At 39.3% G+C, this 19,225-nt stretch overlaps 1 protein-coding gene across 1 annotated transcript in view; it reads left to right on the top strand.

The window, feature by feature from the left end:
* The first annotated feature begins 8,570 nt into the window (after positions 1 to 8,570).
* LOC146525027 (protein NLRC3-like) overlaps positions 8,571 to 19,225 on the top strand; it is a 44,500-nt gene continuing 33,845 nt past the window's right edge. Inside the window, exon 1 of the mRNA XM_085161321.1 lies at positions 8,571 to 8,591. The gene's annotated coding sequence lies outside the window, so the exon portion shown is untranslated. The remainder of the gene's footprint in view (positions 8,592 to 19,225) is intronic.

Here is a 19,225-nt window from a genome sequence, read left to right as displayed (position 1 = left end):
TTGCTGATAGATGTTACAGTGATATGTATTAACTCCAGATTTGGGGAAGGGTAATTAATAATTACCAGTATGTAACATCATCTAGGTTTCTACATCCTGCTCAGTATGGACGAGTGCTGCTGTGTCACTGCTCTTAATTTGATTTAAATGTTTTCACTTTATAATTATAGATCTGAAATGATTGTATCAACGTTAGCATTGATTTTCACACCATCTGTGCACAGTGTTAAACATCCACACTACTCTGATACTTTCTTTCTTATGTCACACTTAGAAAAGAAAGAAAGTAGACTTTCTGCCCAGTTTGACCCATTTAGCAGAAGTCAGCCTGTTTAAGGCTCTGATATCTATTCTGTATGACTTAAAGCAGTTATGACATGGTCTGATTTTCTCACCCAATAAAGGAATATTTCATATATCAGTCTACTCTTCATTCCATCAGAAACAGTTATCACAGCTCGTACACATATGAGCCAAATGTAATGTAAAACATGATTGTTGGGCTTCATTTCTGTACTGAACAGTCATTTCAAGATTAGCTAGTAAATAACAATTAGCTAATGTTCTTCATGAGACTAAAATCATCTCACTGTGGTAATGTGAATATAATATGGCCAATATTATAGTTATTATATTAATCATTATTAGTTATTACAGCAGTGAGTTTGAACTCTGTGTCAAATACTGAGCTTCAGTAAAGATTCAAGTTGCAGTTATTTATATTTCCTAACACCTTAAATCTTCACTCAAAGAGTGTCAAAGTATCTTTGACAGTGTATATATAGATGTTGTCAAGTGTTCTCTGTCTGTGAGGTGCCCACACTTGAAAAAGACCAGACTTTGAATTTCACTCACTTTATTTTGACCAGCTAGTTTGATAGCTGATAGGTAGGTAGGTAAATACACAAAATGTGTCTACCTTGCATTTTACACTTTTTATAAACAATTAAAATGTCAAAGTATACATTTTAGAGTTTGCAAATATTTTAATAGAAACTTTAACCAAGGATTTTCTTTTACAAAGATTTTCCTTAAATTAACCCAAACATATTTACACTAGTTCTAAGATTTAACCAAGGATTTGGGGTAACTATTTTTGGTATTAATTAACATAAATATGTGGAAAACAATATCTACATAAACAATTTATTCAAACTTAAACATTTTAATATCAATATAATTTTTTAAACTTAAATGCAGTAACTATTTCCCAGAGCATAAATAAATTTCCACAATTGAGCTTCCACAGTTCCCAACCATATAAGCAGCAAATATGAGTCCAAGAGCTTACCGATAGCCCGTCTAGCTCAAAGTCTTCCTCACAGTGGAAAGTGGATTGTGCTTTGTTTGCTGTCCTCTCAGTATGTCGCACCTGGGTCAAATGACTGCTGCATGCATTTTAAGGTTTACTAGGCACGCCAGCCCTTGATTGCTCTAATTCAGCTCACCTGGCGGAGCGGTGCGCACCAGGTCGCGCTTAGTTGTAGATTGCACAAGGTCTAATCAGCGGCCATGCACAAGCAGCAGCACAGAGCAGGTAGTGGGCAGGAGGAGGAAGAGAAGAGTAACAGCCACACCTACTAGGTCAGCGTGACAGATGTATTATATATAAGAGACAAATATTGTTCTTTTAATATGTTGGCATGACAGTCCCGTGGTCTCAGCCTCAGATACTTATCAAATCACACAAAGCTCATGTAGAAACAAACAAACAAATGAACAAAATATGTTCTCCTTCATTTCTGTCAGACAATGCTGTATGACACGTTTCCAGCTGTTAGTATCATGGTTGCTAGGCAACCTGGGCAGCGTGATGGAGGCTAGACCATCCCATTTCACAAGCCTACAAGCCTCGCACTTCCGGCCTAAGCGGTCTTTGAGTACGCGATCCTTGAGGACCGTTAAGGCTGCGTACTTTAAGGCTGCAGAACAGGGGCGATTCTAGGATCAGGGGTCTGTTTCAGAAAGCGGGTTTAGAAAACTCAGAGTTAAAAATGATACTCAGGGTTGAGTAACCCCGAACTGTCCAACTCGGAATATTCGGTGTCAGAAAGGCTGATAACAATTAGTTCAATCAACGCAGAGTTGCTTTAACCCCAAATTAAGCGCGCGCACGAGGATACGTAAAGCCCTGATTAGTGGAGCACAGATTAAGCGAGTCACCATGGAGACGGAGGGAAAGAAGGCGCGGTCAATGTATTTTACAGCGCTTGAGGCTGAAATTCTGATGGCAGCATATGCCGATAACATGCAAATTTTGCGGAAAAAAAGTAACACAGCCTCAGCTGCAAAAGAAAGGGAGCATGCATGGCAAAACATAGCCGACAGAGTCAATGCGTGAGTGTTAATTTAAACATTGATCTAGGGATTTCCACCCATTTAACACTTTATTTTATTATATTATATTTTAGTTTTTCTTTTATACATTTCATTTTGTGATGTGATGTGAGCGCAGGTGCAACCCAACAGGCCCCAAACGTTCCTGCCAGCAAGTAAAAATGAAATATAAAAATATAGTCCAAACAGGTAAGGTGTAATTGTATTATGAGCCATAGTGCTTGGTCTGTTTGTCCTACGTAAATCAATTGCAGTTAGAGGCTACATTAATTTTCTTTCTGTAAGCACTTATTGAAATTATCTGAGCACATTACAAGTACATATTTGCTTACTCTGTATGCTCAAATGTGACCCGTTATAGCCAACAGAAAAAAAGCGGAGGCCCGAAAAACAGGTGGGGGTCCTCCACCACCGCCACTCACAGAGGCTGAGCAGTTGGCCCTCAGCCAAAACGGTGGGCGCCCTGTGGCTGAAGGCATCTCTGTGGGGACATCCTCTGAGTCAATAACCCCGCAAGACACAAGTGCCTACATAAGAGGTAAATTCAAAATAATACATGATGTGCATACATCCTTTCTTCACAGTCACCTTTGCAGTGCTACTCATTCATTTGATAAACTCTTTACCATAATGAATTATTTTGTAGTGAAGTTATTTTCCTACTGATTTTGCCGTCCCTCAGTCTTGGTTGTCTTTGAGAGCATAATGACAATGAAGTGTAAGGTGATGGGTATATGTTTGTTAATTGCCATTTGGTCCCTTCTAAGTTATAAGTGACCTGTATAAACCTCATATTCTATCAGTTGATGGTGATGGTGTACTGCATCTGGTGCAGCCTCCTGTTGAGCCAGACCAACATGCAGTTGTGAGTACTCTTAATACTCCACAGATTATATGAGTTTACAGTAGAACAGCAATGTTGTTAATTTCTTTACTACAGGAAAATAATGAAGAAACATTGACAGCTGTTACAGAGGAGGAAGCAACAGAGACACTTCATGAGGTTTACATCTTACAATGGAAAATATAACAATTGAATAAAATGTGGTACTATAATAAAACCATGGACTTTCTATGTCTCTAACAGAGTGATGATGGAAACGAAGAGGGTCCAGCCACTTCTCCAACAAACCTTTCCTCAGTAAGATGTTCAGCAATGATTTACAACCAACCTAAGTAGGCATGTACTATGAATGTCAATGCTATTTTCTGTGTTTCAATAGCTCCCTGTAAAGCAGCTGTACAAGACCTATTTGATCAAGAAAATAAAAAAATGCGACTTGGAAATGGAACACTTCAAGCAGCAGATCCAAAAGACCAAGATTGAGATTTAACTGCTGGAACATCAGTTAAGGGTGGGTGAAGTGGTCAGAGATGGACAAATTATTTCAGTGTTTGAACAACATAATAATATACTTATTAATACTTTGTGTACAGAAAATACAGGCGACCAATAAAGCCAGTTGAACAAAAAATCTGTTTATTCTTCTTTCAACATGTTGAGGTGATGGGTCAAAGGAAATGATTGTGACATATGGTGTCTCTGACTGCTCTTCCATCTTGTATGTCCGTGGGAGGGTCAGGATGTTCATGGTTTGGATCACTGCTGATGTTTGGTTCAGAAGGACAGTGTTGTCCTCTAATTGTGGCAATGTTGAGAAGAATCACACATGCCACAATAATGTCACATGCCCTTTCTGGGGTGACCCTGAGTCTTTGAAGGCACTGGAACCGGGCCTTAAGCATTCCGATAGTCATTTCAACTCTGGCTCTTGTCCTGCAATGAGCCAGATTATATCGCTGCTGTTGGCCCGGTTCAGGGTCAGGGTAAGGGGTAAGCAAATAGGGTAAACATGGATACCCCCTATCACCAAGCAAGTAGCCAGTGAACTCTCCTAAGACAGAAGGATACACTTCAGTTCAAATGTCCCTGTGGCAATTGGTCTTTATATATTTTAAAGTATTTTCAACTCACCATGTCCAAATTTTGTGCTCAGTGTACATTCACGAAAAATTTGTGAGTCATGAACAGAGCCTGGCCACTTGGCTTCCACATTTGTGATAATGTTGGCAGCATCACATATGATCTTCACAGTGCAGAGAACACAAATTAGCATCCATTACTATAATGAAATAATTTGTTAGTTTGAAATGCTACAGGGAACTATGTACCTGTACATTAATGCTGTGGAAAGACTTCCTGTTCACATAGTCTCCTTCATTTACTGAAGGAGCAATGATTGGAATGTGAGTGCCATCTATACAGCCAATCACGCCTGGGAACCCTGAAAATAAATGTAAAATTTAAGTAGTAGTTCAAGTATCACCACATCATGAATTAAGCTTTGTTCATCCTGATACCTGCAATTTTGTGGAATCCCTCTTTGATAAATCTTGTGGGTCTATGACCGGGGAACACCACAAACGAGTACAGGAGACGTTTCAGTGCAACTGTAACATTCCTGACTGCCCGACAGACGGTAGCCTTGGAAACGTGCTCAGCGTCACCAATATTATACAGAAAGCTCCCGTTTGCAAAAAACCGAAGTGCAATACAAATAATATGTACAGAACTGAGAGAATGTCCGCGATGTGTCACATGAGCAATATTAGGCCCGAGGATGTTATTCAAATAAATTATAGATTGTGCTGAAAAACGGTAACGTTCACACAGAAAATCATCAGGAAATGATAAAATGTCCAAACGCGCTCTAATCACTCTCTCCCGGCGGAGAGCTCTGCGGAGAATTTGGGCTTCAACATCTACTGGCTCTTCAAGGAAGGGGCACGCCATGTCTGACACTTCCTACAGTCAGGTTTCCGACAAGGAGGCGGAGAAAGTCAGGGTTAGTTGAAGTAAACCTGCTAGGGGGCAGGTTAGCTTCACGGAGTGTGTTGTCATAGTAACTCACTCAGGATTAATCTAAACTCGCTTTGTGAAACTGAAAACCCAGAGTTTTCATTAACTCAGGGTATACTTACTCAGAGTTTGCACTAAACCAGCTTTCTGAAACAGGGCCCAGAGCTTTGGGGGTGCTGAGCACCCAGAGAGCTGCCCAGTCAGGCAAAATAAACTTTACTCATCACGATGAGACGTCTTCCCCGTGTCTGTCAGTCCCTGCATCCTTAAATGTCTCCAGTTGTCCTGAGTTCTCTATGAATGTCTCCTTGGTGCATTTAAACCCCTGTTCCTCCCTGTCCTCGTCCTCTGTTTTCTTTGTCTCCATTATCAGTCACCATAATTTTACCATCTCTGTGCAAGTCTGCAAATTTCTTTATTAAATCATAAGATTCTTAAATTCATCAAGTCTCTCTGTGCCTGGGTCCTCGTCACAAAACATGACATCACTGCTTTGTACATTTTAACACAATTTAATCCCACATTTGTGAAAGAAAAGCAAAACACTTTTTAAAAGTCTGTAACAAAACCATCAAATCTGATCAAGGTTATTTAAATGCTGCAAAAGAAGAATGGATTGGAATAGAAAAAATACATATCCTAACCTTAATTACTGGGGGAGAATAATGAATGATGCTCATAGCGAGTAAAAAGTAAACTGAGTGCATTTTTTGGACAGAGATTCACTTTTAATGAGTATGTATAATATAATACAGATACATAAAAAATACTCTCAAAACCAAATAAATTATTCTGTCACGGTCTGGCTGGCAGACCGTGGGGAGATGGGGAAATAGGACCCAAACGCCGGACTCTTCAGTGCAACAGTGTTTATTTACAAGGTGGTGAAGTAAACAACAATAAATTCTCAGTTTCCCAGACTCCCGTGTAGTGTCTTCTTCCCAAAAGTCCCCGTGTAGTGCTCTCTGCCCCAGTGTCCCTGCACTCCCCGTGCTCACTGCTCCTCCTCGTCCACACTCCTGCTGAGGGGAAAACAATAGAGGCAGCCGTTACACACTTATCCCAGCAGACATACACTCACACCCTACTGTGCTTGAAGACTGACGTGTAGTCAAATGCAATAATCCAGCCTCGGTGGAAGCTCCATCGCTCATCTAAATAGCTCCCCCGACGAGCCCAGATGAGGAGCAGGTGTGCGGCAAGGACTTCGGGTGTGGCCAGCCCTCAAGTCAGGCCACGCCCCCAGGGCTGAAGGTGCCTGTAACTTGGCCACAGAAGAAAGGCAACACACACACACATACCTGCCTACACACAGATGTGCACAGGGGCAGTGCAGACAACACACCAAATAATAATAATAATAATAATGACGATGATAATAATAACAACAACAGTCATAGTCCCCACTGCCCACGGACCGAGTCCCCAGAGCCGGGTCCGTGGCATTATTACAAATAAATTATTACAAAATATTAATAAAAAAATATAAAAATGGAGGCAACTTTGCCTGTGGTAGAATGTATACAATGTATGAAAAAATCTTTACTGCAGATACTAATTTTACTAATTTAATAATACTAATTTTGTGTTGTAAGATTTATGAGTTTCATGCTTTCATAGTGGTCCTTAGGAAAGCTTGACATTTTATCAGGTGGTACACACTGTAAAAAGTTTGAGAAACACTGATAAGTGTCTGTGTGCTTTTGGAAAACATTTAAAGCTGCTGTACAGAATCTTTGAAACAAGCTTAAAACATGTTTAGAATATAAACAGAGCATCTGCTTCTCTTTACAGCTCCTCACTCCACCAGGGCTGTTTGGCACTGATAGTGTGCAAATGTGGCGCACGTACTGCGGCAGTCATACAGACAACTGGACGGTCCAAAAGTTGGCCGACCTGTTACTGGCTGAGGTTTTAGAAGAGTTGTGGCTGAACCACATAAAAATATATCATTAAGTTTAATCTCCCCAATCAATGATAATGTTATGTTGGGATGTTGTTAAAGAGGGTCAAAATGTTTCAACCCTGTTTGTTTTGCAGATTCTGTTTAGCAGCTTTAATATAGGGAGAACACAACTTCCAGACTGTGTGAGTAAGATCAGGTTTTTTCTCTTTGTCAGTTTAACAGTTTCTGTTTTGCCCCTCTTCCTGTCTTCCTGACCTTGTACTTTCTCCTCACATTCTCCTCTTTCCTCTCTCCCTCTTTGGACTGACAATCATACACAAATAGATTCAATTAGATGAAAAATTACATTAATATGAAAAACGTACTATTAAGATCACTAACAAAATGTCCTCTCTCAGTGTACTTTCAACCAAAAGGCAAATAACCAAACCACATGAACATCTAATAAAAGATATAAACATTGAAACACTGATCCAACATTATTCTTGATTGACGGATCATTTGATTTTACACTTTTACCTGAATGTGGCTCCTTTTTTTGAAAAAAACTACCTTATATCCGTTATGAACCTGGCTGTCTCTCTGTACACAAACACACACACACAGCAGGAGTTATAAGGTTAATGAGCATTCAGTCAGTTAGCTAGTTAGTATTTATTTCAAACAGGACAGTGGTAACAACAGTAAGAACAATTTTAAGTTTTAGATTTTAAATAAGCTATATACATTTCAATGGGAGCAACAGGACGGCCAAATGTCGCTGATGTTACTACAGAGCAGGACGGATTGTAGGGCAGCAAAAATAATCGGAAAACACGTTTTCAACACTGCAGGTTACCTGGTGTAATGTTTTTCAGCTAAAAAGAAACATGGTCTGACTCCTAACTATATAAAGAGTAACTGAAGGTTAAATGCAGCTAATATGTCCTGTTTTAAGCCATGCACTAACACCTCCGCTCCGCTGTGTCTCAGCCACCATCGCTCTGGCAGCAACAGCACTAGAGCCAGAGAAGGGGAGAGGCGAGCTGGAACAAACCATTTTGGGAGGGGGAGGGGTATCTATACTTTTGTTGTTGAAATGTTACGTCTCAGTTACGTACTGTATGCTTTTTATATTTTTAGTAGTGTGTCACAAAAACAGCAAATATTGTCAAAAAAAAGTAAGTAATCTTTGGGGGTGCTTTGATTCATTTTGGGGGTGCTTAAGCACCCCCAAAAATGGGCTTAAATTGCCCCTGAATTAGATAAGTATTTTAAATACAATATTGATTAAGTAATTAGTAATGAATTACTTTTTTTTAAAGTAACTTATCCAACACTGGTCAGCACAAAGTTAAACAGTCACAAACCGTCAGTGTGACGTTACATAAGTGACAGAGTGCTCTTATTGTGAAAATCTGTCTCCGCTCAGGTGGAGCACTGGCTTTCCAGGAAGAAGATGAACTATCAGGAAGTAAGTGGAGCTTGTTGTTCGTGTGTGAAGAAACTGTAAGTTTGCTTTGTTTCCTCCTTTAACAGTTAAGAACTTTACTGTTTGTTCAGCTCATGTTTGATTTCTTCACACAACAAACTGTGTGTGTTTTAATTTCCGGTCTCTCCATTACATGTGTAATGTTTTCCTGGCTAACATCAGCTGTGTGCAGCTTAGTTCCAGCACAAATCTGCCGCTCCATAGTTCACGGTAACGGACTCACAGCTGGACCAATGAGGCCGAGTGTGTCCGCCACTCTGAGCTACGTTCATGTTTGTGTACATACAGGCCCTTTCTCAATTCTCAAGTATGCAAGTACGTACTATTAACATGCTGTTTTTGTTCCGGTGAAAATGTTTGAAATATGTCTCAGCCAATACGATTTACTCAGGAACAAAGAAAACACTGAAATAAACCAAAAATTAACATTTTGAAGTTACCTAAGAGTTTTATATATCACGTTTCACCTGAGTAGTGAAAGAGGGGGAGGGGGGGCGGGTTGAAAACGATGTGCCGGAAGTCCGCTGTTTTTTTATTTTTTTTGGGGTTTTTTTGCATTTGCATTTGCATTTGCACAGAAATGTACAACAATTATGGCAATCTCTACAAAGATTCTGTTTTCCCAACATGAAATAGTATCAGAACAGGCTGAATTCCAACATATAGAAGATAGATAATGATCAGGAAGTACAAACAACAAGAAATAATTAAATAAAAACAAACCCCAAACAGAATCAAAGCAAACAAACAAACAAAACAAAACAACAAAAACAAACAAAAAATAAGACGTTATACCCTAGGGGTTTTCTAGCAGATCTAGTTCAATAATCATATGATTCAGAACCAGAGCTTGTTTTTTGTCCATAAATTTAACAGATGAGAGGAAGAGGCAGAGTTCTTTGTGAAAAGTAAAAAAGGACGGCTTTGTTTTCAGAAAACGACATTTGTGAATGAAGAATTTGCCCATAATAATTATTACATTTAGAACATTTTCAAGCTTCTTTTCTTAGAGAACCAAAGATAATATCATTTTTTGAAAATTCAAGTAAGTTTGGAATCTTTGGAAAGAGCCAGTAGTGCACATCATTCCACAGGGCTTTACAGAATATACAATTATAAAATAAATGTTCTGTTGATTCAATATCCCCATCACAAAAAGAGCAAGAATTATTATCAATAGCAAAGCGACGTCTGAGAAATTCTTTGGAAGGGTAAATACCAGAAAGGATTTTGTAGTGGACCTCCTTAGCTTTGGGTGGAATGGGAAGTTTTAGGTAATTTTTTCTGATCTCTTTCTTTTGATCACCGGAGAACAGATGTGAGATGGAATTTGGATTGCATCTATAAGGGAAAAAAACATTAGTAAATAATTCCCTAATTTGGGAGTTTTTCAGACTGTTAGCTGTAATGTTATGCCCATTTACCAAGAGTTCAGGGAGGTCAGGGGATCTATAGTCAGGGTTTGGAAAAATATTATATGCTGTACACAGAATGTTTTGAGGGATAGCCTTAGTAATTTTTTGAAATTCTTTGTTATTTATTTGCAGATTATAATTGGTGGTGAAATCTTCTAATAAAATTTCACCTCTATCATTTAACAAATGCATCACTGACCAGATGCCCTTATCGTACCATTTTTTTATAAAGATTGATTTGTTTCCAACGTTTATGTAACGACAGTTCCATAGGGGAGTGTTGTGTGGGCTATAGTTATGTTTGTATATTAATTTCCAGTATAATAAAACTTGCTGGTGAAAGGAAGAGAGCTTTATGGGAAGTTTTTTTTTTTTATGTCAAAATCACATCTAAGTAAATGATTAATTCTGCCTAGATCTGAGAATATTTTGCTTGGAATGTGAAACCAAAGGCTATTTTGACTTCTTAAAAATGACCTAAGCCAATTTATTTTTAGGGTGCCATTTAAGCTGTCAAATTCAATAGCTTACAAACCTCCATCTTCAAAATTTTTGACTAAATTACCTTGCCTGATATAGTGGGTTTTACGTTTCCATATAAAATCAAAGTTTAGCTGGTTAATAGATTTAATTGCTGATTTAGGCACTCCTACCGCATATGCAGGATATACTAGCCTGGAGATACTTTCCATTTTGGTGAGAAAAATTCTACCCAGAATCGATAAGTCTCTCTGAGCCAGTTGTTTAAATGAGTTCTACAAGTTTGGATTTTCTCCCAAATATTAAGGTTATCTAAATCAGTCTTATTCTTGGTTATATACACACCCAAATATTTGACAGTGGATTTAACAGGAATATTGAAAGTGTTAGAAATAGTACAATCATTTAAGGGTAAGATCTCACATTTGTTTAAATTTAGATTTAACCCTGAAGCTTTTGAGAAAGTTTCAATAATCTGCAGAATTTTGGGGATTTCATTCAGGTTATTTAGGAAAATAGTTGTATCATCGGCTAACTGGCTGATAGAGAGCTCTTTACCCAGGATAGATAACTTACCAAACTAAGCATTTTTAATCAGTATGGAAAGCATTTCTGTTGCTGCAATAAACAGCAATGGTGAGATTGGACATCCTTGTTTTATTCCTTTGCAAATCCTAAATCTTTGTGAGGTGCCACGTGGAAGACACACTGAACTGTTAGTATCTCTATACAGTAATTTGATTACATTAATTAAGTTACCTCCAAAACTGAACAAATCAAGGGCTTGAAACATAAATTCATGCTCTATCATGTCGAAGGCTTTGTAAAAATCTAAAAATAGAACAAAACCTTGGTTTTCAATTAGGTAGTTGTAGTCAATCAAGTCCAAATTAAGGCGGATATTATTATGAATTGAGCGGCCTTTTATAAATCCAGACTGAGTGTCAGAAATAATTTGATTTATGCCTGATTTTAACCGGTTTGCAAAAATATGTGTTAGAAGTTTATAATCATTATTTAATAGAGTAATTGGTCTTAAATGATCAAGAAGAGTCGGGTCTTTCCCAGGTTTTGGTCTGAGTGTAATTACCCCTTGTTTCATAGTGTGTGAGAACCATTTTCTAATATTTCTGTAAGCATTCCAAACACAAGGGTTCTAATATGAACCCAAAAATGTTTGTAAAAGTTACTGGTCAAACCATCACAACTTGGTGCTTTGTCTTTGGGTAAAGCACTTAAAGCTTTATCTAACTCTTCAATGGTAATTTTGCCCTCACAGGTCTTTTTTAAAATTTTCATCAATTTTAGGAATCAGGTGTTTGATAGATTGAAAAAAAGCCTCAGCCAATGGTCTAGAGCATAGGTGTCAAACTCTGGCCCGCGGGCCAAATTTGGCCCGCAGCCTAATTACATTTGGCCCGCAAAGCCATACCAAATTACTATTAGAGCTGGCCTACTGGTATTATACAGCTAATATATATATTGTTTAATATTAAGCTTTGCTTGTTCCATATTCAGTTTTTCAGCAAAACTTGTTTGATTCCATAAGAAAAGATTCATTCTTATATCTAGAGGAAGATTTTTTTTTCAATAAATATTAATGTTAGCCCGCAACTTTGTTCCAGTTTTGAATTTTGGCCCACTGTGTATTTGAGTTTGACACCCCTGGTCTAGAGTATGAAGAGGAGTACAAATTACTGTAAAAGGTAAAGATTTCTTTAGATATTAAATGAGGGTCAGTGCATAGCTGACTATCAATTTGTAGACTATTTAATAATAATAATAATAATAATAATAATGGATTGGATTTATATAGCACTTTTCAAGGCACCCAAAGCGCTTTATAATGCCACTATTCATTCACTCTCACATTCACACACTGGTGGAGGCAGCTACAGTTGTAGCCACAGCTGCCCTGAGGCAGACTGACAGAAGCGAGGCTGCCATATCGCGCCATCGGCCCCTCTGGCCAACACCAGGCGTTTCTCTCTTGTCTTATCTTTTCTAATCTACAGAAATATGCTGTACTTTTTTCCCCATCCTCGATCCACTTGGCTCGGGATCTCAGATATGCTCCTTTAGCCTTTTTAGTATAAATATTGTCTAAAGAAGACTGTAGAATACTTCTATATTGTTTGTCATTATCATTAAAAAAGGGTTTCGAGCAGATGTGATTAAGTTCTCTGATAACGTCAGTTTCTTTTTGCTTGTTCTGAAGAGCTATTATTTTACTGTGTTTAATTGAGATTTGACGTACTTTAAATTTAAAGAATTCCCAATTTTCTGTGTAAGAACTTGTGTTTTCATTAGCTGAAATAAGTTCTAGTTGTCGAAGTATTTCATTACTAAAATTTTCATTGGTAAGCAGAGATGAGTTAAATTTCCAGTAACCTTTATTATGAGAGTTTTTAAGTTGAGGAGTGACACTGAAATTTATCACACAGTGGTCGGTTAAAGGCGCAGCTGAGACACCCACATCTATACTATTCTGCATTAAACTGTCTGAGATTAGCCAGAAATTGATATGTGATTTAGCTGAACCACCAGGCTTGAACCACGAAAAGGACTGAACAAGTGGGTTTGCTAATCTCCAAGGATCTATTAGGTTGAGATTTAGACAGAAGTTGTTTAAAAATGAATTTATATGATGGGAATGGAATTTAGAGGGTGTCTTTCCTATGAGTTTCAATTTTATTACGAAAGTTTTTAAATAGTAAGGCTACCCCAGCTGATTTGTTAGTACCGTGAATAATTCTTTCCCCTCACTGACTAGACCAAAAATTTGCATCTGCCTCCACAGAGTGTGTTTCTTGTAGCAGTATACAGTTCGCCTTTACATTTTTACTTTTAACACTCTCTCTTAAGCCCCTAGTATTTAAAGACACACAGTTCAAGGCTCGCAAAATTTCAAAATCTCTGGTAGCCCTTCGGGCAGGCATTCTTCAGTTTTTGGTAGCCCAAAATAAATTTAAGTAGCCCAAATAAAAAAGAGAGCAATTTTTTATGTTTTGTTTCCTTTACAATATTATACATTAAAGTATAATATTGTAACGGAAACAAAAATTAATCAAAAAAATTGTTAAAATGCAAATCACAACAGCTGTATAAAAATTACAACCATCAACTCAAATACTTGGTTCTAATTGAACAGAAATTTCTATGAACTTGTAAGAACTGTGTAGAACATGAATCAGTCTGTGTCAGATCCTGAATTTGAAATTTCCACTGAAGTCACGGGTAAGAAGTAAGTGGAACCAAGATCTAGGCCATTTGCTTTTTGAAGTTTGCAAAGACTGCTAAATTTTGCCAGTGGTAGTTCACTCTTTGCAATATAGCACGCTGTTCTAAACAGATTTTTCAGGAGTTCTTGTTGTGCTTGGTTTATTTTTAGTATGTTTTTTTGCAATTGCTGTTTGTTTTGGGAAAGATACTGCAGACTGGGCAATAATGCATTTCTCATGGGTTCTGATGGGGTCTTTCTTAAAATTACTGGTCCCAGTAACAAAGGCTCCTGTCGACTCAGAAATCAAATGAAACTCACAACACACCTGGCAGAACATTATGTTATTTAGCTCGTCATATTCCAGCCACAGAAATTCTTTTGTCCATGAAACCAAAAAAGCTGCGCTTTCTTTTTGCCTCATAGTCTGATTTGTCATAACTTTTCCGTTTTGTGGTAAGCTTTTCTTTGGCTGCCCCTTCTTCACCCTGACCTGTCTTATTTAGCTGAGCAGAACTAAAATACCAGCGTAAATCCTGCTGCTTTTACACACGTACTTACATAACGGTCAGTGATTCTTTGCGCACTCAACCTCTCACATGTTTAAGCTGCGGGAGATTTCACTTGTTGCGTTTGAATAGTAAGCTAATGAGTGATAAGACGATGTCAGTGGAATTAATCGTCACTCACCAATCAGTGCTGCTGCTCTCTACACACCGTTCGCGCGATCGCAAAATGAAAGTGAAAGCAAAAAGCAAGCGCAAATTCAAACGCGATTTCAATATGTCACACATTGAAAGTGGCTCATCGATGCCAATGACATAATTACTCAGCTACATTGGCAAAAGAATGCAAAAGCATAGACATATATTTTCCTTCCTATGATAGCCCGACGGGCAGGGCTGAGTTAGATTTTGGTAGCCCGACTGGAAAATTCGCAAGCCCCGGGACGTCGGGCTAGCGATTTTGCGAGCCATGCAGTTGGAACTAAGGAATGACATAAAAAGGAAGTGAGAAAGCAAAATAAAGAGGTTGACTGTACTTCAAGTACCCAGATAAAAGTAGAACTCTATAAAATTGGGAGCACTTAATCCCTTAAAACTGAATTCAGAAAGTGCAAACGACCTCTATGAAAAATCATTATAGTAACGTACCAAATAGGCAATATAAACAGTAAGTATTGAACCTGCCTATTTAAAACTTTTGGCATTCTTAAACTTGGTTAAAGAACGTGACCTAAATAGAATTGTAAGCAAAACGCATTGTACTCATAGAGTAATATGCTGACTGGTTATTTGAATAGTTCGACAATAACCCAGGGAATACCCGAACTCCGTTGATGTAACCGGCATGCCCTCGGTAGTAGACGTTCTTCCCTTCAGCTCTGGCTCGCTCCATTTTAGGCCAAACTGCAGATCTTGCCTCCCGGTCTAGTTTGCAGAAATCTTGCTTGAAGTAGACGCCTAGCTCCTTGCACACCTGGGAATACTTAGGCTGTTTCCAGAAAGCGTCTCGGTAGTGCCTCATGGTAAACTGAACTATTATTTGTCGATGTCTACCCGCTTCTTTTTTCCCTAGACGATGGACGGTGTCCACTGCGTTGCCCAGTATGGAAGCCCAATGTGGCGCAATCTTAGCCAAGATGTCAATAACTTCTTTGCGAGTATCTTCGTCATTTTTTTCTTTCCGGCCCTGGATTTTCAAGTTCCAGCGACGCATGTATCGTTCTAGTTCCAACATTCTCTCTTTCAGCTCAGCGTTTTCTTTGTTTAGAACAGGAATGTCTTTTTCCAAACCAGCCTTAGCCCTACAGTCTTTTATATCGGCTGCGTTCATTTCAGCTAGCTTGGCAATGTTAGCCACCATTATCATGTTATTACTTAGCTGCACGCCGAAGTCATCGATCTTGTTTGTTAGCTTGTTAATGGCTTCTGTTATGGAGTTGTTGGTTTCCACACTTTGGGACACAGTACCCTTGCTAGGTGGTGTGGGTGCTTGGGTGGGCTTAGGTGGAGTTTTTCTTTTGACTGACGGTGTTGAAATCTCCATTGCATATTCATGGCCAGTGGGTGCGGAGCTCTTGGAAGCTACCGCTGGCTTAGCTGAAGCTTCTGCTTTTTCCTGCGTTATCATCTTCTCCTTTTAATGGCAGATTGGGTCCGTTCAATAGGTTTCAAGAGGTGAATCTAGTCCTTAAAAACTATAGGCAAAAACAGCAACCTACTTGGAATTCAAAAGTTGAGGTCTAAACAGGTCTACCGGGATTAGTGCACGACCGCTTAAAAGAAGTTGCCTGCCCCGACAGCCATCTTGCCGGACCCCCGTAAACACCGGAAGTCGGCTGTTGTCGCTAGTTCTAGTAAACCTCCCGGTCTGCTATGGAGCTGGTGGGTAACAGACGTCTCTGAAAACGTCCGAGTACGTTTGGAAATATATATCTTGATAAACCGAGCAGATATTTGAGGTTTACACAGCTAGATTCTTGCTTGAAAATAACTTACATGTTTATTTTGTGACCCAGAAAGAGTAATATTTAAAAGTTTTTAGTCTATCTAAAATATAACAGGACACTGACGTAAATTCTCGACCATCTCACACTGTTTAATCAGTTTTCTGTTTGATGTTCATTCAGCTGTGTGAAAACCACCCGGGGGATTAATAAAGTTTTATTTTATCTAATCTAATCTAATAACTTTAATCTCAGCCAAACCGATTTACTCACAAACAAATAAAACACTGAAAAAAACAACCAAACAATAACATTTTTAGGTTGTCTAAGTGACTTATTTATTACGTTTAACCTGGGTAGTGAAAGTCAGCGGTGATCTGAAAATGATGTGCCGGGAGTTGTGCCGTTCTCGGCGGCTTCAGTGACCCTCAAGCTCTTGGCTAGCTATCGAGCTGGTGGGTAACAGATGTCTCTGAAAATGTTGAAGCGCTTTTGCAAATATGTGATATCTTGATAAACCGAGCAGATATTTGAAGTTTACACAGCTACATTCTCGCCTGAAAATATGTTAAAAGTTTATTTTGTGACCCAGAAAGATTAATAAGACTAATTTTAAAACTTAGTAGCAGCCGCCATTGCCGGAAACTGGAGTTTGGCTGGGATATGGTGGGCCACGAAGGACACAGCCGACCCATCCTTCAAATTCGGGGAAAAGGAGGACGCATTTGTCGGCTGCATTCGGAGGAGTCTACGAATTTGGGCAGCCTTTGGCGCGTCGCTGTGACATAATCGGTCTACAAATGCGTCCTCAGGAGGTTGCAGCCCATGAATTTGAACACGTACACTAGCTGTATCCCAAAACGTCGGCTGCATCCTTCGGAGGACCCGGACTTTGCGGTCTACGTGGGCCGGGTCCTTCAAAGACCGAGAAGGCCGGAAGTGCAAGGCTATGAAATGGGACGGTCTAGCCTTCAGATTTGCGTCACCGCTGTGTCGGTGGAGTTTAATAAACTCGGCCGTCTGTTCCTTGCTATCTAAAATATAACAGGACACTGGCGTAAATTTTCGACCGTCTCACACTTCTGTTTAATCAGTTTTCTGTTTAACGTTTATTCAGCTGTGTGAAAATCCCGGAGGAACCCACCCGATGGATTAATAAAGTTGTATTTAATCTAATAATCTAATAACTTTGATCTCAGCCAAACCGATTTACTCCGGAACACATAAAACACCGAAAAAAGGCAAACAATTACATTTTTAAGTTATCCGAGTGACTTATATATCATGTTTAACCTGAGTAGCGAAAAAGCGGGGGTCTGAAAATGATGAAGCCCGCGGCTTGCTATCGAGCGGGTGGGTAACAGACGTCTCTGAAAACATCGGCACACTTGCAAATATACGATGTCTTGATAAACCAAGCAGATATTTGTAATTTACACAGCTACTTTCTCGCCTGAAAATATGTTAAAAAATTTTGTGACCCAGAAAGATTAATAAGACAAATTTTAAAACTTAGTAGCGGCCGCCATTGTTGGCAGCTGAAATTTGGCTGGGCCGCGCTATGAATTCTGGGATATGGTGGGCCACGAAGGACACACCCGACCCATCCTTCAAATTCGGGGAAATTAAGGACTCATTTGTCGGCCGCATTTGAAGGAGTCGACAAATTGGGACAGCCTTCGTCGCCTGGCTGTGACGTAATCGGCCTTCAAATGCGGCCTCTGGAGGATGCAGTCGACGTTTTGGGACACAGCTACTGTCACTACCCGATCCGTACCGGAAACTTGATCGGTACCATACGTTTGCGTAAGGTGTCTACTTCCGGTCGACGCATTTTACGATAGTTATGGGACATCATTTTGATTAGATGAGTATCTGAGGCTGAGACCACAGGACTGTAAAACATGATTGTTGGGCTTCATTTCTGTACTGAACAGCCATTTTAAGATTAGTTAGTAAACAAGAATTAGCTAATGTTGTTCATGAGACTAAAGTCATCTCACTTTGGTAATGTAAATATTTATTGTCAGATTATTATGATATATATATTACAGCAGTGGGCTTGAACTCTGTGTCAAAGATTCAAGTTGCAGTTATTTATTCAATTCAATTCAATTTTATTTATGTAGCGCCAAATCACAACAAAAGTCGCCTCAAGGCGCTTCATAGATACAGAGAAAAACCCAACAATCATATGACCCCCTATGAGCAAGCACTTTGGCGACAGTGGGAAGGAAAAACTCCCTTTTAACAGGAAGAAACCTCCGGCAGAACCAGGCTCAGGGAGGGGCGGGGCCATCTCCTGCGACCGGTTGAGGTGAGAGAAGGAAGACAGGATAAAGACATGCTGTGGAAGAGAGACAGAGGTTAATAACAGATATGATTCAATGCAGAGAGGTCTGTTAATACATAGTGAGTGAGAAAGGTGACTGGAAAGGAAAAACTCAATGCATCATGGGAATCCCCGGCAGCCTACGTCTATTGCAGCATAACTAAGGGAGGATTCAGGGTCACCTGGTCCAGCCCTAACTATATGCTTTAGCAAAAAGGAAAGTTTGAAGCCTAATCTTAAAAGTAGAGATAGTGTCTGTCTCCTGAATCCAAACTGGAAGCTGGTTCCACAGAAGAGGGGCCTGAAAACTGAAGGCTCTGCCTCCCATTCTACTTTTAAATACTCTAGGAACAACAAGTAGGCCTGCAGAGCGAGAGCGAAGTGCTCTAATAGGGTGATATGGTACTACAAGGTCATTAAGATAAGATGGGGCCTGATTATTTAAGACCTTGTATGTGAGGAGCAGGATTTTGAATTCAATTCTGGATTTAACAGGAAGCCAATGAAGGGAAGCCAAAACAGGAGAAATATGCTCTCTCTTTCTAGTCCCTGTCAGTACTCTTGCTGCAGCATTTTGGATTAGCTGAAGACTTTTCAGTGAGTTTTTTGGACATCCTGATAATAATGAATTGCAGTAGTCCAGCCTGGAAGTAATAAATGCATGAACTAGTTTTTCAGCATCACTCTGAGACAGGATATTTCTAACTTTAGAGATGTTGCACAAATGGAAGAAAGCAGTGTTACATATTTGTTTA

This window comes from Neolamprologus multifasciatus, chromosome 1 (assembly GCF_963576455.1).
Source record: "Neolamprologus multifasciatus chromosome 1, fNeoMul1.2, whole genome shotgun sequence".
Lineage (NCBI taxonomy): Eukaryota > Metazoa > Chordata > Actinopteri > Cichliformes > Cichlidae > Neolamprologus > Neolamprologus multifasciatus.
This window is presented reverse-complemented; position numbering and strand designations above follow the sequence as displayed.